The sequence below is a fragment of the Pecten maximus genome, chromosome 14, assembly GCF_902652985.1.
Source record: "Pecten maximus chromosome 14, xPecMax1.1, whole genome shotgun sequence".
NCBI lineage: Eukaryota > Metazoa > Mollusca > Bivalvia > Pectinida > Pectinidae > Pecten > Pecten maximus.
Genome location: NC_047028.1, coordinates 22773860 through 22801231, shown reverse-complemented (window position 1 = coordinate 22801231; position 27372 = coordinate 22773860). Strand labels below are relative to the sequence as shown.

Below are 27372 nucleotides of genomic sequence, written 5' to 3'. Positions count from 1 at the left end.
TCAGACTTAAAAAAGGGGGGTGGGGGGGGGGGGGGGGGGGGTGAGGGAGATACCAGATTTAAGCCATGAACATAATCACAACAATCATTCACATATCACCAACTTCGATAAACAGTTATATAATGATTGATGGGTTCACGCCGCGTTTTTGTGCTCATTTTTGTATGGATATATTGTATTCTTCCTGGAGTATGTAAGTTATAGATCAAATTAAAAATGCAAATTTGTTAAGTAACTCGCTACATAAGTAATCTAATGAAGGCATCTTTTCTCTGATCACTTTATGTTCCACTTTTAATTAAGATACTAAGTAGGTCGGTTTAACCCCATATTTTGAAATAAGCAGATAATCACGTGCAAAACATGGTAACCAAACGTATAATGTATTTTCAAGCAGTAACAAATCACGCGAATGAAGTATAGACGCCGTACACAGAGTTACTACATATTTACAAGACACCAAGGCGTGTTTTTGCAATTCGGGGAGAATTTCTCGCAGAACGGTGTTTTGATTGAGACCTTTGACATATTATTGACACCTGTGAACTATTAGGTACTCCCGTGTACTGAAGCTTTATTTTCACTGTCAGGTTTTTGTTTTGGCATTTCGAGTAAATTCTATAGAGTATATTTTTAAAACTAAATATACAATTTACTTAATTCTCCAAGTGTCGTTTCGTCCTAACAAAATGTAAAGGTGCTGTTGCCGAACCGCCCACAGCGATTTCTTGAAATCCACTATATTTTCCATTCAAGCTATGCAAAATACATATGGAACAAGATGTTATTTTCCACTTGACCCATAAGCGCGCCCATAGCGCCATATACTTCACTTTTTTCGTTTACAAACATGCCTGTGTTTTTCACAGACCCATAAGTGGTATTTCTGTTTGTCACTGAGAGGTTTTCTCACGACTAGGTATTGTACATACATTGTAGTTTAAAATGATAAACAGTTGACCATGAAAAAACAATCGAGTTTAGTACAAGATGACGTAGAAAACCAAAATTCGAAAATTTTCATCAAATTCAAAATACCATTTTTAAAATCAAGCGGCAAATTCGGCACGATAATATGCGAGTACTATCGATGTTAGTGTTTTAAAAACATATTTGACTATCCCTCTGTATACCAGCAAAAGAAAGTCGTGCCGAATCACTGGATAAGGGCAGAAATTCAATGTTGAAAAATGTATGTGGAAAAAATGCACGGGCGATACAAGTGGTCCTTGTCGTACACAATAATACAACGCATTGATTTATTATGAAAATGGTTTGATACAATGTCCATGGCAATGTATTATGTTCTACTATGTTTAACATACTAATAGTAGTTCCGTATTACGTATGATTGATCATTTTTCTCACTTGACCATCTTCGTCTTCAGTACTTCTTCAAAGCTTCTCCTCCGTTGGGGTGTGCCACACAAAAGTTCCCTTTGCCACTTGGTCTTTTGACTACTCACCGCGAATGGTGCTCGGCGTGTTGTTATAATTGCTGTTACGTTTTACAATTATATTTAGTTCAGTTATTCTGCAGTAAAGTTGTCTTTGTCTCAAATAGGAAAATGGAGAACTCCTGCGTTGGGTTGGGATGTAAAGTTAAGTTCAAGTAAAACCAGGTTGGCGATGGTAAAAATCCGCGAAAAATTCAGGACTGGATGAAAGATGTTCTCCTTTCTGAAGGTGTCATACTTTCTGAATCAAAAGAAGCAAAGATGTGTTCAAAACGCTTTCTCAGATACCTTAAGAAACGTCCTGCATCCGAGAATGCCAATGAACCGGAACGGAAAAAAGCTTCCGTAGACAATGATGATTCTGTTGACAAATCTGACACTCTGGACGGGTATCTTTCTGTAGATGATTTATACTATGCCCCTTCTTCGAACAGAAAATATAGCATGTGTCGAACTTACAACATGAAGAGTTCTAGCTACATCAGTGAGAAAGCAAGACACCAGCTGCTTATCAAACATAAACTGTACATGCCTGAGAATTCCAGGGTGTGTTCAAGTCATCGTCTTGGTAAGGATATCAGTCCTGACATTGAGCCGGTTTTGACAGGGAGGGATAAACTTGTTAATCACTTAGCCACCAAGTCACCAGCTGTTATCAACGATTTACTCAAAATCATACAACAGAACATGTCCAATAACTTGTCACCGCTTGTATTAAACTTCGACAACATGGATGATGAAGATTGCCAAGCTTGGACAGGCTGGGATTGTAATCAATTCAATCAAATACACGATGCATGTTCCGAAAATATTACTGGTACAAAAGCATTGTCATCTCAGAATGCCCTTCTGCTGTTTTGGGTTAAACTCAAAACAGACATATCTTTCACTCAGTTGGCTTCTCTTTTCCGCATTCACAAATCGAGCGTCAGCAGAATTTTCCAGATCGTTACAGATGCTCTAAATCAAGCCGTAGTTCCCACACATCTTGGTCCGGATCACGTGTCTAGGGCGTAAGCGTTGGATCACAATACAGTTTTCACAAAAACATTCTTCGGCAACAAAGTCACTGTAATATTGGATGGTACATATATATATATCGGCAAAAGTGAAGAACATGAGTTTCAGCGGAAAAGTTTCTGCGGTAAAAAAAAACGCAACTACGTGAAGTTTATGAGTATTGTGTTCCCTAACGGTTACGATCTAGACAATGTCGGCCCATTTCTTGGTAGTGATAATGACGCCAAAATCACTGACAAGATACTTACCTCATTACCAAGTCTGTCAGGTATCCTAGAGGAAGATGATCAGGTAATTGTAGACAGGGGTTTCCGAGACATTTTGAGCAAACTATCAGACGAGGGATACGAGACTCATATGCCGACATTTCTCAAACCTGGACAGAGTCAACATGATGGTATGGAGGCAAACACAGACAGGTGTATCACTAAAAGAAGATGGGTGGTCGAAAGTTATCACTCTCGTTTCACATCAAACTCAAAATCTCGAAAGCCTTCTGAAAAGTGTCACGGCATGTCTGAATTGGCTACGTGGACCCATATGTCAGCCTTCATCAGCAAAAGCAGCCGAAGATGAAAACGTTGCTCTGGAGATGAAGTCACTTCTAAACAAGTCCAAGATCCTAGCAGAGCGTGTTGAGAAAGAGCCAGACCTATCACGGAGAGCCAAATCCCAATGGCAGAAGCTAGAGGCAGCCCAGCTCGAGTTCCCACGTCTTGACCAAGAATATCTAGAAACTCTGGCATGTGGGACGTACCAGGTGAAGTTGGCCCCCGGATACATATCGGAACATTTGACAGCAGATGGAGATTATGAAGTCATGGCATACCAACACTCTTCTGACCTAATTCGATGTCAAATCCTATCTCGTCATAAATCGCAAACGAAATACAACATATGGATCCAGTACTCAGTTACCGAACAACCACCAATACAGAATTACTACTGTACGTGTCCAACCAGTCAGAGGACTGTTGGTATGTGTGCTCATATGTGTTCTCTTCTACCTTAGGGTCTATGTCCATAGTCAGTCTCGAAAACCACTTCGACCAACCAAGTTTATGCCACTGATGAAGTAAATAGCCCGCTAATACATATAATCCAGAATGTAGGGAAGATACTACACTGAATGTTTCTGATATACACAACGTAGCGTCATTGTCACTCTTCAAAATTGATCGACAGTGTCTAGAACGTAACTGTGAAGGAATATAATACTCATATATATATATATATGATATTAAGTTATAAATACACAAATAATGCATGATGAGCTGAATGAGCAAGAACAAAGCACATAAGTTGTACAACAAAGTCATGGAGATAGGAAAATTGGTAAAGGGACTAACATTATCCTGACAAAAATCTTGAAACAAATAGTTTCCTTGAAGGCGAATTCGTCCAATCGTGTTTCCTATAATATTTCAACGTATTTCTTTTTCGGACGAGATGTCTTCACTAGCATGCAGTGCTTTCAGCACTTTGATCTATATGAAGATTTATGGGGGGTTGACTAATAAAAGTTGCAAAAACGAGGCATATCCAGTAATTCTGAAGCGCAATTATTTTTCATGGATTACACAAATGAATGGAGATATTTTCTATCGACAAAATTCGATAGTACTCGGGGTTTAAATTTGACAAAATGCCGTTTAAACGTGCATTCAACTTTATGAGAAATATCATTTGTTATGCTTGATGTCAAATTTCACAGAAACTAACGAAAAGATTCATACAATCGATATCAGATTACGTTGCCCGATATATAAATGTAATTTTAGTGCAATTTTCTTTACAAACAAATAACATTTTGACCTTATAAATACTTGATAAAGTGTGCTTGTGAGTATTTACGACTTTGGTCCAAAATGGCCTCGTTCCGCATGTCCGGAACGGAACAAGGTTTTCACATGTACTATCAGATGCCCCATGGATATGTCTATCCGGGCATTAGGTAAAGGATCGATTTCCTTCGTGGGCGGTGTTAGAGCATTCCTGCAACAGCACCTTTGTATTTCATGTGTTCTAGAATTACTGAACCAAGGGACATAACTTGTGAGTACGTACACGTACGACACAAAATTCGAGACATTTTTATCGCGTGATTGTATGTTTATTTCATTTAATGTATGTGTGCATGTAAGGAGGGTCCTTAAAAATCCGAAATAAATTTTTTTAACCTTATTTATAGTACTGAGAGTTAAATTACAAATTTGTCATCTGTCATTTGTCATTCCTCAAATAAATGACATAATAGGTCTGGAGTAATAAAATCAAATAACTTTTTCCGGAGATTTATAGAAAAACAAAGCACATAAAGAAAAGTTTGAATGCTCAACTGATATGTGACGAAACAGCTAATCGCCTCGTTTGTCAATACACACAATAAAAATATCGACATTTTCCGGAAAAAAGTTAAAGAAGAATAGAAGCATTCGAAAGTGTCTATGCGTTCAATGTCTGGACTTCCGTGAAAAAGATATTTCAATTATCCTTTCAACCATTTTCTAATGCCTATTTTAGCACTGTTTTTCTTACACGGCGATCATTACATTTAAGAAATCCGTATTTCAAGGAAATTAGTTTCAAATTAAGAAGTTTAAATGTTGTTTTTACAGTGTGGTTTACTGAATATGAAAAGTGTTTTATCAATCACTGTAACTTCTGTTCTGCTTCGTGAAATTTTTACAGTTCCACGCCTTGATATTCTGAATGGTTCAAACGACTAATATCTGTATCTTAATTTTCATGTTTTTATAATTCAGATATAGCTCTATATCAAATCTTACTTATCTATTCTCATTGCATTTTTGGAATATAAAGATGATATGAAAGGGTTTCGAGTTTAATATAACATATATTTCATGAGTATTACAGATTATGATAATCGATATTTTCGCACGAGTGAAAAATATCGAAATATTCTGTCATACGAGTGCTTTTCCAATCGAAACGAAGATATATCAATGTGTTATTTTTCGGTAGTTCTGAAAATTTCAGACTAGTTTTTGACCAAATGTTCATTTTGACATAATTAATTTTTCGATGCTTTTAATTTTGTGTTTTAGCATAAGAGAACCAATAAAAAGAAAATTGAACGGTTTCCCTTTGAATACAACATATATTTCACTCGTATGACTCAATACTTCGATATCTTTCACTCTTGCATCGCACTCGTGAAAATATCAATATTCTGTCATACTTGTTCGATATATGGTATATTCAACGGGAATCCGCTAAATATCCCCTATATCGTTATAACCTTTTTCGATGAGAATTGACATCGGAGTATCCCTATACTACCTCAGGAAGTCAAAAACTATTCTTCATACAAAGAACCATCAAAAGACCGACAGCGATGGAATGAGATATACTTTAGAAGACTTATCATTTGTAAGTTATTTACTTACTAAAGCTGACATCCATTCCTGTCACGGAGAACCCATCGGTATATATCGTGGCCTGTACTGTGCCGAGAACCACGGCAATGGCTAGCAACACGACTACTGCTTTCAGCATTTTTAACTTCTAAAGGCAGTAAGGGAGGAGAAACCTGAAATGAATAAACAAATTATTAAATTAATAAATTAAATGAATTATTAATAAATGAATAAATAAATAAGATATTTACTTGTGCTTCTTTTGAATAATTTTTTGCGATAATCAATTCATTCATTATATATGTTGAGAGATCGAATCATTCATAACGATTACAATCTATCCACATTTAACAGGTTTGCTTTCTATTCCTCAAAGAGTTGTACAAACGTCATATAGGATGACACCGCAATTAGATAGATCAATTAAGTAAAAGTTACAGCGTTGGATGAATAATGAATACAAAACTGTATTATACATCTTTTCCATGATCCAGTGTTACTGTAGAGTCGTAACTGTTCTTTATACTAATTTAAATCATAGAAATGTTCTATGTAATAATCATCTTGAGCACTTACCTTTTCGCTGTGTTTCCAAGATACTGGTTCTACACAATGTCGGCAGGACCCCGTATTTATACGTTTCAATCTCACAGACATTGCTCACATATGATGCATCGTGATTAATCAGCCCATTGGGAAAAAATCGTTTCAGTTTAATGAGAATAACAAAATAAGTATATTTGGATGTGCAATAGAGAGACTATGTTAAATTGATGAAGACCGCTAAACATACCGTGATGGATATGTTAATTAAAAAGTATTTCTAAGGACAGAAAGTAAAGACTTGTACTTACAAAAAATATTGTTTTTACCAGATTTGAACTTCAATTGCAGTATTGGCATTATATTTGTCCGTTTGTCCCGTCTTCAGAATATAAATTCATCATTAAGTTTTCTTTGAAAAAACGTTTTTCGTTGGAGTTACGTCATACAAAAATGACGTTTTTTTTTTTTTAAATATAAGATAGATTGTTTTATGACGTAAGAAATGTACGAAATATATCTATTACATTTTTACCAGTAAAATATCGTAAAGTCATTAGTCACTTTTTTTTCAGATCTGACAATCAAAACACTGCTTACAAACGACAATGGGGGAAATTTAGATTTGCATATAGATCTCCGTCATATTATATGACGTCATAATGCAAGAGAGAATACATAACGTCACGATTTGGCGTACATTTGTGAGCCGTTGACGGGGACTGCAATGAATTCTGGGAGGGACTAAGATTAAGAATTGATACTACTTCTCGTACAGCTTCAGTTATCAAATAAGTTAATAAAAGAGGCAGAGCTCTAAATACAGACACAAGCGTATTTAAATTAAGTGTACTTAACATAGCTGAATCAACAGGGACCAGCTGATAATGTTTACCTTCAGCTGGGATATTTATAGTTTACCTGTGCTGGGTTATAGCAGTACCTGGACATCCAAGTTATTGACACCGATACCGTCTTACCTGATAAGTTAAAGCGACACGCTTCACATGTCATGAAATAGGAACGAATTCAAATCATTATATTTAGAATTTGGTGATTGTTTATAGTATAACAGCTATCCAGTACACATGTTTCTATTAATAGAAGATCGACACCAGTATTTATGATGGCCTGATTGTGACTTCCTTGCCCATAAACAACCAGTATAGTCGTCAGATTTACTCTTCACATTATATATATACCAGACACGTGATAACACTTTTTACTTACTCGACATTTAGAGGCTTCCTTGTCTAAAACATTGCGTATAATGTCGTTACAACGTGTTCTTGCTAGGAAACTTCGTACAGGTAAATGTACTATCTTCTTCCCTATGTGCGCCATATTATCTACTCGCATACAGTCCTACGTACACTTCCTCTCGACCTTGCTTATTGCAGACTTTCCCCGGTTAGGACAGTTGTGGTGGGCAATCTTGTCGCTATAGTACAGAGAGACCTTGTAGCTTCTGATAAGTTATTGATAACAAAAATAATACGAAGACAAAGGAAAGATATTTTACCTGGGTATATATGGTGATTTATTGTGTACAAGTAGATTATTGAGAATGTTACTTTTTAATGTAAGATTTTTACTAGAGTACAAAGCAGTCAGAAATAAATCTGCCATGTGTAGGACTCTAACCCTGAGCTTAAGAGAAATGTAGTTGTGTTATTGAAAGGCCTCTTTTCTGTATCAAATGTTGTGTGACGTTATCTAAGGTGTGAAAAAAAAAATCTAAATGTTTCGGGCTTATCTAGTACACAAGCTATCTATTTCAGAAATTGTGGCCATTTTGACCATTTTGAACAATGAACATCAGAGCTAATCGGCTGAAGTACTTGGAATTTGTAATGAAACTATTTTATGAAGATAAACCTCGTCCATTAAAAAAGGGGTTCATTATTCATATTATACGCACAACATATGTAATATTGTTTATTTCAGAAGCAGTCACGTGTGACTAGTGACCGCTGACCAACAAAATCTACAGATTTGATGATACGGCATAAGGAATTTCCGGAACATACTCCTCATATCTTGATTATTACAACAAATGTTATATATTGTGTAAAAGAAAGAAAGAAAGAAAGAAAGAAGGACGGACGGATGGACGGGCGGGCGGGCAGGAAGGCAGGTAGACTAGTTAGTAAGGATACACTTCTTTTTAAGCATGGTATATGTATATTTCCGTGACAGATGATGATTATGATAACATGCAGGTTTTCGATACTTGCAGGTTCATGAAAACAACAGGACAATTTTAATGGTGGCCATCCTGTTCTCTTTGGAAAATATTTAGTTTCCTTGCACGAAATGCGTCAGAAATGCTCGACTTTGTTCATATGCCTAGTGGTTCCTTTATCACCACCCTAGTTCTCATTTAGATAATGTGGCCTGTAATGGAACCGAATAAATATATTGACATGACATATGTCGTTGGTGAGGTTGAAGACGCTTACCCACCTGGGGCACATGGTCTTAGTCTCTCTCTACTTTTGAGTGGTCTCTATGCAAATCTATGTTTTTAGTCTTTTTATTGATTTTGTCGGTCACTGATCTATGTAGAATGCTACAGTGTAGCCGATTAAGTGGCCAGTATACAAGGCAGCACTGATTCTAAAACATAAACGAATACCGGTACAACAAACTCATTGTTATTAGAAAAGATAAATCTAGAGGCCGCAAGAATAGTCACAGGGCTGCCCATATTCACAAAAAAAGAGTTCTTATATCTGGAAACCGGTTGGTTACCCCTTTCGAAGAGAAGAGATGCTCGTAAACTCTCGTTATTCTATTCTATAGTAAATAATCTGGCACCTACTTTTCTTATCGACCTACTACCAATGTATATTGGCAACATAGCTCCTTATAATTTACGAAATGCAGATTTACTTAGGGAACAACACTTTCGTCTACAACTATCAAAAAGCTCTTTCTTTCCTTCTTACTTCAAAACTTTGGAATGACTTACATAACACTATCAGAAACTCGCCTACTTTAAGTTCCTTCAAATCTAATCTAAAAGTGACAAGCATTTTATCAGTTATGGTCCTCGAAAACTTAATATTCTACCCAACAGAATAAGAAATCGAGCAAGTGCACTAAGCTATGATCTTTTTAGAGCCAATCTCGTCGATTCGCCTGCTTGTCAATGTGGACATCCCTGTGAAGATTCCCATCATTTTTTCCTTAACTGTCCCCTGTAAAACAACTTAAGAGGAACTCTTATTGCTGATTTAACCTGGTACGGTCCTGTTAATATAAATATACTTTGCAATGGTGACAAGAATATCTCCTCAACTGACAATATAAAAATCGCCAAAGTTGTGCAAAACTTCTTGAGAATGTCGGGAAGATTCGACTAATCATCACTTCCTATCCCCCCCCCCCCCCCTTCTTTTCATACTATTTTCCTATAATATAAAAAAAAAACTTAATTCATGCAGTCATTTAACTTTATATGTACCTCTCTCTCTCTCTCTCTGTCTCTGTATCTGTCTGTCTGTCTGTCTGTCTGTCTCTCTCTCTCTCTCTCTCTCTCTCTCTCTCTCTCATTATCTTTTCGTTTCTTTATCGAATTTCTGAATATTTGTATATGCCATCATGTGACTATGTTATTGTTTATTATTTTGTTATTATTATGGGAGAAGTCATTTATAAGTTGGAAAAACATGCTGACTAATCCTTTTGTCATTATTAAAAAAGCATATAAAATATGTTTAAACTAAAACCAGTTCAGAAGTACGGATATAAAATGATGAAAATTACAAAACCAAGGTTTAAAACGATGATAAACCTGAACTAAATTACCTAACAGATAACTGAATACAATATAGCATGACTAATTTTCAAAACCGAGCAGTCCTCTTTAGTTATTAATATTAATATCAAATAAAAGAAGCTTAATATTCAATTCTGTCATGTTTGAATAGCTGTATGATGTACTCTATGATATCCATTAGACGTCGGATGTTGTATCTAGTATTACATCCGGTATTAGAGTTCCGTTGTGTGTCGATTACTGGTATAGTTGAGCATTGGACGGCTTTCAGTTGGCATTCATATTGACTATGAATGCCAACTGAAAGCCGTTCAATGCTTATATTTACCATCTGCGATTTTTTATTTGTCGTGCGAATTATTTTTTTTTGAAATTTTCAAATTCAAATTTCAGTTGGCAGTTCATAAGCTGGTGAACTCGCAACTGAATTGGTAGGGTTATAAAGTGGCAGTGCCATACAATGGTAAATATTATCTGATTAATGTTGCCTTCTTATATGCAACGGACTTATTAAGTAGTAGTATCATTATTTACAAAAATTCCCGAAAATATCTTTAGTAGTGTTCAAATACATAAACTATTGTTTCTTACTCACTGATTTATAATGACATGTATACAACTGTACATGTTTCTAGTGGTAAGGATATCGATTACAGAAGCTTTCTCTGATTAATAGGTTATATACATCTACTAATCTGTAATAAACAAACAGCATTGAACCGTTTCTTGAATTATTTTATTGGAAATTCCCTATTCTAACAGCGGGGCGCAAAGGAGGTGGTGTCACGCTTTACTAACGTGTGGACTATAGCTTTACCCCCGGTTAACACAGTAAGGCAATTCATGAACGGGTCAGAGTTGGATTAAGGATCAACGTAACATTAACGTGATGTACGACAGACATTCAAATTACATATACGTACATATATAGATTTTGTTTCTACAACAATGTTGTTTTATCTAGATAGGATATTAGATAAATAGACAAAGCCGCAAACCATAAAATAGTTGATGCTTTTATTTGTCAGTATACTTTCGAGTTGAAATTTTATTTCTATTAGATCTGTAACTTGATGTTTCCGTCTTCAAATTCGTCAATATCAGGACCTGACAACCTAAAACGAGAAACAAGTAATTTTCTATAAAAGTACATACACTTGCTCTGTGAAATTGGTCCAACATTCATATATACGACGGTCAACATTCAGATAGTGTTACGTCAGCTCGACATACGACATTCAGAATTTTATAATTCATAAGTCTATTGTGTGGTAAATATTTAATGTATGTTGTGTGGTCATCACTGTATGTCTGTTGTGTGGTCATCACTTTATGTCTGTTTTGTGGTCATTACTGTATGTCTGTTGTGTGGTCATTACTGTATGTCTGTTATGTGGTCATTACTGTATGTCTGTTGTGTGGTCATTACTGTATGTCTGTTGTGTGGTCATTACTGTATGTCTGTTGTGTGGTCATTACTGTATGTCTGTTATGTGGTCATTACTGTATGTCTGTTGTGTGGTCATTACTGTATGTCTTTTATGTGGTCATTACTGTATGTCTGTTGTGTGGTTATCACTTTATGTCTGTTGTGTGGTCATTACTGTATGTCTGTTGTGTGGTCAATACTGTATGTCTGTTGTGTGGTCATTACTGTATGTACATGTATGTTGTGTGGTCAGTACGATATGTATATTGTGTGGTCATTACTGTATGTCTGTTGTGTGGTCATTACCGTATGTCTGTTGTGTGGTCATTACCGTATGTCTGTTGTGTGGTCATTACCGTATGTATGTTGTGTGGTCAGTACGGTATGTATGTTGTGTGGTCATTACTGTATGTCTGTTGTGTGGTCATTACTGTATGTCTGTTGTGTGGTCATTACTGTATGTCTGTTGTGTGGTCATTACTGTATGTATGTTGTGTGGTCATAACTGTATGTCTGTTGTGTGGTCATCAGTGTATGTCTGTTGTGTGGTCATTACTGTGCGTCTGTTATCTGGTCAATGCTGCATGTATGTTGTGTGGTCAGTACCGTATGTCTGTTGTGTGGTCATTACTGTATGTCTGTTGTGTGGTCATTACTGTATGTATGTTGTGTGGTCATTACTGTTTGTCTGTTGTGTGGTCATTACTGTATGTCTGTTGTGTGGTCATTACCGTATGCCTGTTGTGTGGTCATTACTGTATGTCTGTTGTGTGGTCATTACTGTATGTCTGTTGTGTGGTCATTACTGTATGTCTGTTGTGTGGTCAGTACTGTATGTATGTTGTGTGGTCATTACCGTATGTATGTTGTGTGGTCAGTACGGTATGTATGTTGTGTGGTCATCACTTTATGTCTGTTGTGTGGTCATTACGGTATGTCTGTTGTGTGGTCAGTACCGTATGTATGTTGTGTGGTCATTACTGTATGTATGTTGTGTGGTCAATACCGTATGTATGTTGTGTGGTCATTACTGTATGTATGCTGTGTGGTCAGTGCGGTATGTATGTTGTGTGGTCATTACTGTATGTATGTTATGTGGTCATTACTGTATGTCTGTTGTGTGGTCATTACGGTATGTCTGTTATGTGGTCATTACTGTATGTCTGTTGTGTGGTCATTACTGTATGTCTGTTGTGTGGTCATTACTGTATGTCTGTTATGTGGTCATTACTGTATGTCTGTTGTGTGGTCATCACTTTATGTCTGTTGTGTGGTCATTACTGTATGTCTGTTGTGTGGTCATTACTGTATGTCTGTTGTGTGGTCAATACTGTATGTATGTTGTGTGGTCATTACTGTATGTCTGTTGTGTGGTCATTACTGTATGTCTGTTGTGTGGTCATTACTGTATGTATGATGTGTGGTCATTACTGTGTGTCTGTTGTGTGGTCATTACTGTATGTCTGTTATGTGGTCATTACTGTATGTCTGTTGTGTGGTCATTACTGTATGTATGTTGTGTGGTCATTACTGTATGTATGATGTATGGTCATTACTGTGTGTCTGTTGTGTGGTCATTACTGTATGTCTGTTATGTGGTCATTACTGTATGTATGTTGTGTGGTCATTACTGTATGTCTGTTGTGTGGTCATAACTGTATGTCTGTTGTGTGGTCATTACCGTATGTCTGTTGTGTGGTCATAACCGTGTGTCTGTTGTGTGGTCATTACTGTCTGTCTGTTGTGTGGTCATCACTGTATGTCTGTTATGTGGTCATTACTGTATGTCTGTTGTGTGGTCATTACTGTATGTATGTTGTGTGGTCAAAACCGTATGTCTGTTGTGTGGTCAGTACTGTATGTTTGTTGTGTGGTCAGTACGATATGTATATTGTGTGGTCATTACTGTATGTATGTTGTGTGGTCATTACCGTATGTCTGTTATGTGGTCAGTACGGTATGTATGTTGTGTGGTCATTACTGTATGTATGTTGTGTGGTCATTACCGTATGTCTGTTGTGTGGTCAGTACGATATGTATATTGTGTGGTCAATACTGTATGTCTGTTGTGTGGTCATTACCGTATGTATGTTGTGTGGTCAGTACGGTATGTATGTTGTGTGGTCATTACTGTATGTCTGTTGTGTGGTCATTACTGTATGTCTGTTGTGTGGTCATTACTGTATGTCTGTTGTGTGGTCAGTACTGTATGTATGTTGTGTGGTCATTACCGTATGTATGTTGTGTGGTCAGTACAATATATATGTTGTGTGGTCAATACTGTATGTCTGTTGTGTGGTCATTACTGTATGTATGTTGTGTGGTCAGTACGATATGTATATTGTGTGGTCATTACTGTATGTCTGTTGTGTGGTCATTACCGTATGTCTGTTGTGTGGTCATTACCGTATGTCTGTTGTGTGGTCATTACCGTATGTACATGTATGTTGTGTGGTCATTACCGTATGTCTGTTGTGTGGTCATTACTGTATGTCTGTTGTGTGGTCATTACTGTATGTCTGTTGTGTGGTCATTACTGTATGTCTGTTGTGTGGCCATTACTGTATGTATGTTGTGTGGTCATAACTGTATGTCTGTTGTGTGGTCATCACTGTATGTCTGTTGTGTGGTCATTACTGTGCGTCTGTTGTGTGATCATTACTGTATGTATGTTGTGTGATCATTACTGTATGTATGTTATGTGGTCATTACTGTTTGTCTGTTGTGTGGTCATTACTGTATGTCTGTTGTGTGGTCATTACTGTATGTCTGTTGTGTGGCCGTTACTGTATGTCTGTTGTGTGGTCATTACCGTATGCCTGTTGTGTGGTCATTACTGTATGTCTGTTGTGTGGTCATTACTGTATGTCTGTTGTGTGGTCATTACTGTATGTCTGTTGTGTGGTCATTACTGTATGTCTTTTGTGTGGTCATTACTGTTTTTAGTGTAAACATATTTTATTTGAAAACATTTCAAAAGGAATTGGACACAAGTTTTACAACTTATAATTGTCCTCTTCCATAAACATGAATATAATGGTATTAACAAATGGCAGCATTTACGATACAATATAATGATATTTTACACCTAGATGTTCTATATATATATAAAAGAACACAACATTAATATTTATTGGTTGAAACAACGACGTGTGCCATACCAGTTACCAAAATTACAATAGTGTTATGGCTATTAAGTAAATGATCATGACATAATATTAATAAGTAAACATAAAACAAAATGTACAATATGGTAATAAAAATGTTGGTTTACATGTACTATCAACAATATAGTTTCGATATATATAGTCTATCGATGTTATATATATCAGTATTTTGCATAATATATATGTCATATATAATTTATTTTGCACAAATTGATATAGGAGTTGTATAGTCTATTGTTCATGACTTACAATTATGACATAAATGACATCAGATTAATAAAAACGGTTAGTATTTTTTATATATTCTTGAACAATCAACCGTATATTGTCATTGTCAATTTGACTAAGTCTATCTGATCCATTAAGTATCAGATTTAGATCTATATGGGCATTAAATACAGACAATTTCCTCAAAAACATGACACGATGATCGTTATATTGGTGACATTGTAAAAAATAATGTAGCGCATTTTCCAAGGGAAATGAACAATTACATGAAGGGTTCAGAGTTAAATTAACTTTAAAAAGGTCTGAATTTAATGAGCTACATCCATGTCGAAGTCTAGTGTGAATGACATCAAGTTTTCTGTCACCAACTCCTAGTCTTATTGCTACAGGTATTTTTCGTTTTATTTGTCTTTTAAATTTTGCTGTTGTTTCTGAAGATCTTACAGTGATGTCTAATGAATTCCATGTTTTTACTGTGCTGGGAAGAAATGATTTTTCATATAGAGACAGACGACATCTAGGTGGTACATAATCTTGGTTATTTCTCAAGTTGTAAGTAGTATTTTCATTAACTCTGTTGGGCAAAAGGTCGTTCAAATAAGATGGCGCCATATTATAGTGCATTTTATAGAATAATAAAAGTTGTTTCTGCTTTCGCCTTTCTAATAGTGTTTCCCACCCGGTTTCTATATATAGCGACTGTCTACTTGTAAATGAGGTTAAACCTGTGACAATTCTAGCTGCTTCTAACTGAATTTTCTCTAACTTGTCAGTATCTGAGTTGTTACACCCATCCCATAATTCACTCGCATATTCTAACAAGGGTCTTATAAATACAATATATAATTTAGACAAAATTTCCTTTCTCAAAGTAAATTTCAACTTACGTAAAACAGATAAGTGACGTGAGGCAGAATTAACGATATTTGAAATATGAGTTTCCCACTTAGCATTTTCGTTCAACGTTACTCCTAAGTGTTTGTGTATATTACTGCAAGTCAATGTTGTGTTATTAAATTGTAAATTAGTATCAATTTTTTCAAGAGAGCCGTTGAAGATTATAACATCAGTTTTGCTTGGATTAAAAGTAACTTTCCATAGTTTTGACCAATGATCTATAGCTGTTAAATCATCATTCAAATGCCGTTCTATATTCATTCTGTTATTTCCAGAGTATGAGAGAGAAGTATCATCAGCAAACATTCTTGACAATGAAAATGAATTTTCAGAAATGTCGTTAATAAATATTAAAAATAGAAATGGCCCTAACACCGACCCTTGTGGAACTCCAGCTTTCAAGTATCCGGTATCTGAGCTTGAGTAACCAATGACAACGAATTGATTTCTGTCAGTTATATAGTCTTTTAACCAGTTATAAATATTACCTTTGAACCCATATGAATAAAGTTTTGTCAGAAGTCCACGATGCCAAACCCTATCAAAAAGCCTTAGAAATATCGAAAAAAAAACATACAAGTTTGCAGTTTATTTTCCAATGATAGGCAAATGTTATGATAAATCTCAATTAATTGTGACACAGTAGAATGACCCGGAAGAAAACCAGACTGATACTTATATAAAAGGTTGTTATCAAAGACAAAGTTATATAGATGTTTATACACAACTCGCCCAAAAACTTTACTAACAGTGCTAAGCAGAGAAATTGGTCTATAATTAGAGGATAAAAAACGTTCACCTTTTTTGAATAGAGGTATTACCATAGCAGTCTTCCATTGGTTAGGAAACTTACATTGAATTAAGGATAAATTAAATAATAACTGTAAGGGAATGCATACAGTTTCAGCAGTATTTTTCAACATTTCATGACTAATAGTATCTTTACCAGTAGCTTTGTTTAATTTAAGATTCAAAAGAATATCCTTTACTTCACTAACAGATAAAATAATATTTTCAATAGTATTATTACCTCTTGATGTAAAGTCAGGAATATCAATTGGTTCATCAATAATTTCAGATATGGAGCAAAAGAAAGAGTTCAACAAATCAGCTTTCTTCTTATTATCATCTACCAATTCACCTTTAGTACTGTCGTATAGTGAAGGAATTGATTCCGATTTACCCGATTTTCCAATTAAACGATGCATTAGTTTCCAATAAGACTTAGAATCATGTACGGCAAAATTGTTTATAATACCATTTATATTTTCGAAAAACGATAATTTAGCAGTTTTTTTCATGTTATTTACCCTGTTTCGCTGTTGTTTGAATTTCAGTATGTCAACCGGACGATTAGATTTGCGTGCTTTTTTATGGAATCTGTCCCTTTTCCTGATCTCTTTGCGTAGTTCTGAATTAAACCATGGTTTGTCAGATTTCCTTATAGTTACGGTTTTCTTAGGTATACACATGTTAGCAAAGGTGAGGAAAGAATTAGTAAATAGTTCACATGCTTCGTTTACAGTACAGTTTTCCATCCTATCTTGCCATGGAAACTCTCTAATAAGACTATTAAACTTTTCATAATCAGCATTTTTATATATCCAAACATCTCGTTTATATGTTTTGAAAATCTTACCCATTACTGTATGTCTGTTGTGTGGTCATAACTGTATGTCTGTTGTGTGGTCATTACTGTATGTCTGTTGTGTGGTCATAACCGTGTGTCTGTTGTGTGGTCATTACTGTCTGTCTGTTTTGTGGTCATCACTGTACGTCTGTTATGTGGTCATTACTGTATGTTTGTTGTGTGGTCATTACTTTATGTCTGTTGTGTGGTCATTACTGTCTGTCTGTTGTGTGGTCATTACTGTATGTCTGTTGTGTGGTCATTACTGTATGTCTGTTGTGTGGTCATTACTGTATGTCTGTTGTGTGGTCATTACTGTATGTCTGTTGTGTGGTCGTTACTGTATGTCTGTTGTGTGGTCATTACCGTATGTCTGTTGTGTGGTCATTACCGTATGTATGTTGTGTGGTCATTACCGTATGTCTGTTATGTGGTCATTACTGTATGTCTGTTGTGTGGTCATTACTGCATGTATGTTGTGTGGTCATTACCGCATGTCTGTTGTGTGGTCATTACTGTATGTTTGTTGTGTGGTCATTACTTTATATCTGTTGTGTGGTCATTACTGTCTGTCTGTTGTGTGGTCATTACTGTATGTCTGTTGTGTGGTCATTACTGTATGTCTGTTGTGTGGTAATTACTGTATGTCTGTTGTGTGGTCATTCCTGTACGTCTATTATGTGGTCATTACTGTATGTCTGTTGTGTGGTCAGTACCGTATGTCTGTTATGTGGTCATTACTGTATGTCTGTTGTGTGATCAGTACCGTATGTCTGTTGTGTGGTCATTACTGTATGTCTGTTGTGTGGTCATTACCGTATGTCTGTTGTGTGGTCATTACTGTATGTCTGTTGTGTGGTCATTACCGTATGTCTGTTGTGTGGTCATTATTGTATGTCTGTTGTGTGGTCATTACTGTATGTCTGTTGTGTGGTCATTACTGTATGTCTGTTATGTGGTCATTACTGTATGTCTGTTGTGTGGTCATTACTGTATGTCTGTTATGTGGTCATTAATGTATGTTTGTTGTGTGGTCAGTACCGTATGTCTGTTGTTTGGTCATTACCGTATGTCTGTTGTGTGGTCATTACTGTATGTCTGTAATGTGGTCAGTGCCGTATGTCTGTTGTGTGGTCAGTGCCGTATGTCTGTTGTTTGGTCATTAATGAGATATGCAAATTTCGATTCTGGTGGAATTTCATCATGTAAAAACGCACTTACACAGCGGTAACTGTTGGGTTCATCCATAATAACCCATCATTTTGCAAACACGTGTGCAGTCACACATCCTAGGATATGGGTTCCTCCTCCAGTCAGGTCCATCTAAACAGAACAAACATATTGATATGATTGTAATATAAAGTTTTGAATAAATGTTTGAATATAAAGTGAGTGTCCAAAAAAAATGAAAATGAAAATTATCTAACGTGTATACGCGTTCGCTTAAGCTCAGACTTAAACAAAACAAAAAAGTGAATTGAGGGAGATGCCAGATTTAAGCCATGAAACATAAACACAAAAATCATTCACATATCACGAACTTCGATAAACAGTTATATAATGATTGATGGGTCCACGCCGCGTTTTGTTTTGTGTGCTCATTTTTGTATGGATATATTGTATTCTTACTGGAGTATGTAAGTTATAGATCAAATTAAAAATGCAAATTTGTTAAGAAACTCGCTACATAAGTAATCTAATGAAGCATCTTTTCACTATGATCACTTTATGTGCCAGTTTTAAGATACTAAGTAGGTCAGTTTAACCCCATATTTTGAAGTAAGCAGACAATCACGTGCAAAACATGGTAACCAAAAGCACAATGTAATTCAAGATGTAACAAATCACGCGAATGAAGTATAGACGCCGTACACAGTTACTACATATTTACAAGACACCAAGGCGTGTTTTTGCAATTCGGGGAGATCCTCTCGCAGGACGGTGTTTAGATTGAGACCTTTGACATATTATTGACACCTGTTAACTATTAGGTACTCCCGTGTACTTAAGCTTTCTTTTCACTGTCAAGTTTTTGTTTTCGCATTTCAAGTAAATTCTATAGAGTATATCTTTTAAACTAAATAAACAATTTACTTAATTCTCCAAGTGTCGTTTCGTTTTTAGAAAATGTAAACTTGTATTTCATGTGTTCTATAATTACTGAACCAAGGGACATAACTTGTGAGTACGTACATGTACGACACAAAATTCGAGAGTTCGCGAACATAAGGGCATGTGTTGCACGTTGCCGATGCTACAATCCTACACAGTGCAAAATTGCTGTTTCTCAGAAGGAATTGTCATTCTACTTGATTTTACCATTGTTTTTCATGCCCTTGGAGGCAGATTTATAAAAATTTAGGTGGTGCGAAAAATCGTGACTGAATCATATGTATCCTTACTAGCGCGTGTGGTTGGACAGGGAAATGTATTCATCATTTTGTCGCGTGATTGTATGTTTACTTCCTTTAATATTTTCTCGACCAAACACACCGAGTAGTTGTGAATGTAAGGAGGGTAAGTAATACATCCGAGATAAAATATTTTAATTTTATTTCTAATACTGAGAGTTACATTATACGCAAACTTCAAAACTTATGTTATCAAGGAAAAACAAAAGTCATAAATATTTTCTACGGGAACAAACTATGAGTACGCAGGATCACGTATTTAACAACCGTTTGTTTAAACATATTGATTTACCAAAACGAGACCACAAGATAGGGTACAAGTTATCACATTACCCCCGCCCTTTCCTCAAATAAATGACGTTATAGGTTTTGGAGTAATAAAATCAAATAATTTTTTCCAGAGATTTATAGAAAAACAAAGCACATAATGAAAAGTTTGAATGCTCTACTGATATGTGACGAAACACATCAGCTACGCGCCTCGTTACACACAATAAAAATATCAACATTTCCGAAACATTTTATTAAATCAGTATAGAAGCATTCGAAAGTGTCTATGCGTTCAATGGCTGGACTTCCGTGAAAAAGATATTTCAATTATCCTTTCAACCATTTTCTAATGCCTATTTTAGCACTGTTTTTCTCACACGGCGATCATTACATTTAAGGAATCCGTATTTCAAGGAAATTAGTTTTGAATTAAGAAGTTTTGATGTTGTTTTTACAGTGTGGTTTATTGAATATGAAAAGTGTTTTATCAATCACTGTAATTTCTGTTCTGCTTCGTGAAATTTTAAAAGTGCACGCCTTGATATACTGAATGGTTCAAACGACTAATCTCTGTATCTTAATTTCCATGTTTTCAAAATGCAGATATAGCTCTATATCAAATCTGATTTATCTATTTTCATTGCATTTTGGGATAAATAGATGATATCGAATGGTTTCTAGTTTGATATAATATATATTTCACGAGTATGGCAGAATATCGATATTTCCGCACGAGTGAAAAATATTGAAATATTCTGTCACACGAGTGCTTTTCCAATCGAAGCTAAGATATATCAATGTTATTTTGCGGTACTTCTGAAATATACATACTAGTTTTTGACAAAATGTCCGCCGTCAAGTTGACGTGGAGTAACGTCACAAAGAGACGACGTCATGAATTATGTAAATGATTCCCGCACATATTGACATGATTAATTTTTCGATGATTTTAATTATGTGTTTTAGCATAAAATTCAATAAAAAAAAATTGAACGGTTTTTCCTTTGAATATAACATATGTTTCACTCGTATGATAGAATATTTCGATATTTTTCACTCGTGCTTAACTCTCGTGAAATCATTAATATTCTGTCATACTTGTTACATTTTAGATATATGGTATATATGGGAATCCGTTAAATGTCCCCTATATCATTATAACCTTTTTCGATTAGTATTGACATCGGAGTTTCCCCATACTACCTCAGGAAGTCAAAAAATATTCTTCATACAAAGAACGATCAACAGACCGAGTGCGATGAAATAAGATACACTTTAAAAGACTTATCATTTGTAAGTTATCTACTTACTAAAGCTCTCATCCAGACCTGGCGAAGAGAACCCATTGATATAAGTCATCGCCTGTACTGTGCCGAGAACCACGGCAATGGCTAGCAACATGACTACTGCTTTCAGCATTTTTAACTTCTAAAGGCAGTAAGGGAGGAGAAACCTGAAATGAATAAACAAATTATTAAATTAATAAATCAAATGAATTATTAATAAATGAATAAATAAATAAGATATTTACTTGTGCTTCTTTTGAATATTTTTTTGTGATTTGCAATTCATTCATTATATACGTTGAGAGATCGAATCATTCATAACGATTACAATATATCCAGATTTAACAGGAAATTTGCTTTCTATTCCTCAAAGAGTTGTACAAACGTCATATAGGATGACACCGCAATTAGATAAATCAATTAAGTAAAAGTTACAGCGTTGGATGAATAATGAATACAAAACTGTATTATACATCTTTTCCATTATCTTTTGTTACTGTAGAGTCGTAACAGTTCTTTATAAACTAATTTAAATCATAGAAATGCACCATGAGATAATCATCTTGAGCACTTACCGTTTCGCTGTGTTTCCAAGAAACTGGTTATACACAATGTCGGCAGGACCCCATATTTATACGTTTCAATCTCACAGACATTGCTCACATATGATGCATCGTGGTCAATCAGCCCATTGGGGAAAAATCGTTTCAGTTTAATGAGAATAAGAAAATAAATATATTTGGATGTGCAATAAAGAAACTATGTAAAGTTGATGAAGACCGCAAATACGTACCGTGATGGATATGTTAATTACAAAGTATTTTTTCTGATGTAATATGATAAATGTATGTTCATTTACACTGTATCAATTACACATTATTGTAATAATTGCACCCATGTGTTTCAGCTACAACAAACAAAGATGCACACCTATTTGATTGACGGTTCCAGAGCGGTCTGCCTATAAATGCTACCTACCGCATTTGATGTATAAGTCAATTAAGGATTGAATAATGTTATGTTGAGGCGTATGGGGGTATAAAGCAGTTCATTATTTATTAACTGCAAAAGTTCATGCAGTGGTCTGTATGCATTACTATATAATTAAGCATGTTGTGAATATTCTGAAGGACAGAAAGAAAAGACCTTCACTTACAAAATATTATTTTACCTGATTTGAACTTCAATTGCAGTATTGACATTATATTTGTCCGTTTGTCCCGTCTTCAGAATATCAATCCATCATTAAAGTTTTCTTTGAAAAACTATTTTCGTTGGATTGACGTCATATCAAAACGACGGTTTTTTTTTTTCTAAAATATGATGAATTACATTTTTTACCAGTGAAATATCGTAAATTAGTCATTGGTCACTTTTTCTGATATTTTTCACTAGTGAAAAACTTATTTTTTTCTGATCTGACAATGAGAACATTGCTTACAAACGACAATGGGGAAAATTTGGATTTGCATATAGATCTCCGTCATACCAAGAGAGAATACATAACGTCACGATTTGGCGTACATTTGTGAGCCGTTGACAGGGGACTGCAATGAACTATGGGAGAGACTAAGATGCCTCGGTATAACTTGTTATAAAATGTAATAAACAGAATGTCTAACAGTATTTTAAGTAATACCAAATATTTTTCACTCGTGTGAAACGCACTCGCCAAAAATATCAAAATATAAGCCATACTCGTGAAATATATTTGGTGTTGCTGAAGACCGTACTGTTAGATATCCTCTATATAAGTGTTTATCCTGCAACTACCACCGCATTGTCGGAATACACCCACCGTATATATTTTTGCTGTATACGGCAGTGACGGAAAACAGCTGTATTTTGGAATCTTAGCACGTGCGTCAGTTCGACTGACCTACTTCAAAGTGAAACTACGTTTAAAAGGCGAACATATTTCTATCATTTTTGACACCGTTTCACTTCAAAATGATTATTTTTTATGAGTATTTTTATGACTGTTGCAGGATTAATAGAATACATGGTCAGTGTCTTAAAATATAAGCCTGTATTTTGGCGAGGGTAAAGAAAGACAAAAGTGGCGAGCCTTGGCGAGCCACTTTCGTCGAAATGTATTCCTACGCCGGACTTGATATAGTTCATTGAAAAATGACTTGAGTTAACTGTGGTAGGTTCATTGAGTCTGAATTGAGTGGAAATATAAATATTGGATTATAAATTTAGTTGTTCGACTAGGTGAAATTTCTCTCATAATTTGAAAGCATATAAAACGACGTTTACATACATAGAGAATACATGGTCAGTATCTTAAAATATAAGCCTGTATTTTGGCGAGGGTAAAGAAAGACAAAAGTTAATATCAGACGCATATAGCAATTTGGTCATCAGTATTATGCAAATATCATGAGGAAGCGAGAATCTCATGATTGATGTGTTCATTGCACAAAAATATGTTGCGTTTCTTGCGCATATTCATTAAGTTATTCAATCATCGTTAATATGCATCAGTGCGTCAGTAAGTTTTACTTATACTGATAAGATGTATATTAACACTAACATTTATTCAGTTATTTAGATATTAACACGGAGTGAAAAATAATTAAACATGACCTCCAATTATTTTGAACATAATATAATATTCTTTAACAAATCAATATATATCTTATGAATAAGTAAATTTCTCTCGGTACAACTACGACAGGAAATTCAAATCTATATCTTCGGATCACCAACACATAGTGTATATGATACATTGTGCTAATAAATAGATATATAACGAGATTTTAAAACAGTTACACGAAGTCTTAGTTTTCAGAAATAATCGAGTCAGTTTATTCAAAATATAGCCGATAAGAGGGAGATAAATGCAACGTTAATGTGTTTTAGTTATTAGAATGCTGGGTACCTACATTGTAACAGGTAAAAAATCTTCCAAGATCGACATTTGAGAATTTTTTTAGGCCTTCAAGGTAATCAAGATGATAAGAGAAAACACGTTTTAAAGTGTAACATCTACATTTTTAACAATGCATCTGCAAATTGACCAGCACAGTAAGTCCAACTAAAATACAGTACAGTTTGGCCCCTTTTTTCATTTTGGTTGATGGATTGAAAAATAAGGTTGAATGTCATTTTCAACTAAATGATAATTCCTTTTTGGTCTTTTTATATGTTGACAATGGGATCAACTTATCTAAAAGTAAAAATTAAGAAAAAATAGTTTTTATTATGCTTTTAAACTAATTTGGCTTTATTTTTTGTCAATATTGAATACACTTCTTCCTGAAATATGTAATTTTAAAGAACAGCAAGCAAATGTTCAAAAGCTTTTAATATATATTTATTGAAATGCATCTCTTACCATAAAATTGATGTTTTCAGGAAGGTTTTCAGTTCAACATATATAAAACAATGCAAAATTATGTATCCCCCACACTATACTATTGGGAATAATGGTGAAAAAGAAAAATGTTATTGGTATTGAAGTATTGATCAACATGAGTTCTTTCATGATTTTCAGATACCTCAAGCAAGCTGTCATTTCTGCTTTGGATTAAATACGCAGAAAATGGCTACGTGGGATTTTCAGCTTTCTTAGTATTTAAATACAAATTGCACTAACTGGGAAATCCTTCAATATGAACCTTGAAATGGTTCAAAATAGGAACATAAAGCCAACTTTGAAGGTAAATTAATTTCATTACATGAAAGCAAGACTTCCTATTAATAAAGTTGAATATATATGCCTTATCTTATGCATTTATTCTAAGCATTGATATTTACTATCATTATGTTTTTCCTCTTTCTTAAAAACGCAATAAATGCCAATAGTTTAACATTTTAACACCTTTGAGCAATATATCTGGTGCAGTATTCCTTTGATGCAATATTTCCTATTAATATCTTTGTCTAATCTGTATTATGCATAGACTGGTTGTGCAACTTAATCATTAACCTTTTATCCAACATTATAAAAGAAATAGATATTACACTACAAAGTTGGTCCAGTAAGCAATTATGGTTATTTTCTAGTCCCAAATTAGGGCGTGAAAAAAACTTTTCTCAAAGGTTGATTTTGGTAGGCCTTTATTCTGCTACAAACATAAACATCGATAAATATGAAAAAGTAAATGAATAAATACATTCTGATGCGATTATGTTCCAGTTTATCCCTAAGTTGACTGGACTAAAATCATTTTTGAGATTCGCTCCTATGATTACAGTTTGTTCCGTTCATCGTATTTGAGGAAGTGCCGACATTTCCGTTTGTGTTCATCTAATATATAAGATGATATTGTCACGAAAAGTGGTAAACACAATCTATAATCCAGCAAGATATTGTTTAATGACCGCAATGCCAATGACTTCTGGCAGCTATCTTCAGCTCTGGGGGGCAAAGCCGATGATATATGTAGTTTAATTAAACACAAACCGATATAGCAAATTTTAATCAGTCAGTTACATATCACTCATAAGACAATTCCACATAATGGGTCATTCGGGTGTTAACATTTCAGGTGTTTATATCAATGTAAGTCTAATTATTGAATAAACAAAGACAGACGTTAAGGTATCATCACTACTTAATGATTATATCAATCTCATGTAACCTAGCCGAAAAGTAAAAACTGTTACCTTAATGAAAAGTACTTAACCTCAGACTGTATGTTTTTGTACACTCACTGTTACACGCTCAGACAGATATCTTGTTTCGGAATCATTCAAATATTGACAAACACAATGTAACTAGCACGTTTGTAAATATATAAGTTTACTCGCGATAATGATGGGAGTATCGTATACGCTTAACGTTACGACTTGGTGGATAAGCAAACATCGTCCATGATGTCGCCGCGTTTACAGGCTAAATCATGAATGACATTAGCATAATCAATTTAATAGATCAGACACTAAAATATTTATACTGTATAATGTTTCTCAAATAGATCTAACTGATATATGGTAACAATAATAGGGGCAAACACATCTGTACTGATGAACCAAACGGTCTAAAGTAATAAAGAATATGAACATCAGAAAAGCTCAACCATATTTCAAAGTAAAATCTTATGAAAGCTAAGACATCCCGATAGAAATTAGAACATTTTCCAATCGTGTCATCATTTCGAAATTTAAGATTCGTACTAGACTTCATAAACCTAGATCTTACGAGTCTTCGTTCAGGAATTTTCTGTCCGTAAGAAACTATTATCAAATATTGAAATTATTATGGCAAGAGTCTTCTGGTTCTATGCCGAATGCAATTTTGCGCATTTTGATGAAAAACGGTTTTGTTTCGACAAAATAATAAGCATATCGAAGAGCATCAAACGGGATGACTTAGAGGACATGATCATCAGAGTAACAAATAAAATATGAAGCAAATAACATAGGTCAGTTGCTGTCGTCCATGTTATATTAGTCACGTTACAAATAGAGTAAAAGTAGGAACATATAGTACGTATCTCAGTAAAGGTGTAAACAGTAACAGGTAAATAAACCGTCGGTTTGAGTCTTAAATGGTATGGAAGTATGAAATAAAAAACAATGAAAATATATTCTCACGTCTGAGTCTGCCATGGGAACGTTTAATCTAAACCTCAACTTTGGTTTGGTTTATTTGGTTTATTGTCCTATTAACAGCCAGTGTCATTTAAGGACGTGCCAGGTTTTGGATGTGAAGAAAAGTACCCGGAGAAACACTACCGGCTTGTGGTCAGTATAAGGCAACTGTCCCACATGGGTTTCGAACTCGCAACCCAGAGGTGGAGGACTAGTGATAAAGTGTCGGGACACCTTAACCATTCTGCCACTGCTGCCCCATTTAAATATAAACCTTATCTTTTTCCCAAATTGATGAAAACGCATCCTGTTGACATATTATTGGC

The 27372-nt window shown here is 34.9% G+C and overlaps 1 long non-coding RNA gene across 1 annotated transcript; it reads right to left on the bottom strand.

Annotated features, from left to right (window-relative positions):
- Positions 1-11187: 11187 nt before the first annotated feature.
- LOC117343000 lies at positions 11188-22176 on the bottom strand. Its single transcript, XR_004535942.1, has 4 exons — positions 22078-22176; positions 21527-21669; positions 18757-18858; positions 11188-11299 (listed from the first exon to the last, which is right to left on the bottom strand). It is a non-coding gene; the product is annotated as an uncharacterized LOC117343000 (long non-coding RNA).
- Between the last annotated feature and the right edge of the window lie 5196 nt (positions 22177-27372).